Raw genomic sequence first — 1,107 nt, forward strand, 5'->3', positions numbered from 1 at the left:
CCAAGGACACATGGCGCCAAGAAGAGCCAGGATTTGAACCCACGGTACATGGCGCCAAGAAGAGCCAGGATTTGAACCCACGGTCTCTAGGTCCTAGCTCCTCCCCCTCGGTGATACTGCCGAACCGCACCAAGGCCAGGAGAGGGCAGGTGGGGGTGTGGGTCTCAGGCTGGCTGCACAGCGCTCGGTCAAGGCGTCCGCAGGCCTCCTTGGTGATGGCGGGGTGGGGGAGGTACGCCCAAGAGGGCAAAGGATGGTGTGGGGTAGGGGGTGGGGGATCTTGGCCTCACTCCCAGTCCCCACTGCTCTGGCCAGTGCTGTGGGCAAGGCATTCGGGGGCCACCCGAGCCCCTCTGGGCTTGGCTTCGGGCTGTGCACTGTGGACCTGCCCTGCCCGGAAGGAGCTCGGTCTGATGGGCTTGTGGGCTAGACCTGGTCCCCGAAGTTTATCCTTCACCCAGTGCCCGCTGTGTGCCCAGCAGGGTCGCAGGAGGCTGGGCCAGGACCTCGTGGGCTTTGCTGGGACCTGGAAGATGCTCAGTCTCTGTTCGGCTCTCTCCATCTAGGCCAGGAGCTCCCTGGGGTTGGGGCCTGCCTGGCTTCTGTCCCTCCCAGGAGTGCCCAGCATGGCAGGGGCCCAGCGCAGGACTCCTTGTGCCGAGTTCAGATGCCTGGCTCCGGAGAGGATGGGGAATGCGCTCCCGGATTCCAGAGGACTGGCCGGTATGGTAGGGAGGCGGGTGGCCGAAGCCCGAGTCCCGCGATCAGCAGGAGGGCTGCCCAGCCGAGATGGGCCTGGGAGCCTCCGGCCGGGTCTGCGGCGACCTTGGGCATGCCCCTGCCTTCCGTCCCATCTCCGGGGACAAAGGCTGGGAGAGGTGCGTGGACCAGCCACCGGAAGCCAACCTGGGCAAGGTGGGAGTGACCAGCCCCCCGCCTTCAGTCCTCCAGCCGCGGCCGTCGCCGCCGCCGCCACCGCGCCGGGCGCCGGCCTCCGCTGCGGGGTGGGGGGGGCCCTCCCCGCGCCCTGCCGGGTGACCTTGACCCCGCGCCCAGGGGTGGGGGGGGGCCACTCCCGCGCCCCGGCTTCCTAATCCGGCCCCCCGA

The 1,107-nt window shown here is 69.0% G+C and overlaps 1 protein-coding gene across 1 annotated transcript in view; it reads left to right on the plus strand.

Moving 5' to 3' along the window:
• Nucleotides 1–855: 855 nt before the first annotated feature.
• The window catches only part of GTF2IRD1 (GTF2I repeat domain containing 1), a 96,954-nt gene continuing 96,702 nt past the window's right edge, over nucleotides 856–1,107 (plus strand). Inside the window, exon 1 of the mRNA XM_059414719.1 lies at nucleotides 856–878. The gene's annotated coding sequence lies outside the window, so the exon portion shown is untranslated. The remainder of the gene's footprint in view (nucleotides 879–1,107) is intronic.

Source organism: Mustela nigripes, chromosome 11 (genome assembly GCF_022355385.1).
Source record: "Mustela nigripes isolate SB6536 chromosome 11, MUSNIG.SB6536, whole genome shotgun sequence".
Classification (NCBI taxonomy): domain Eukaryota; kingdom Metazoa; phylum Chordata; class Mammalia; order Carnivora; family Mustelidae; genus Mustela; species Mustela nigripes.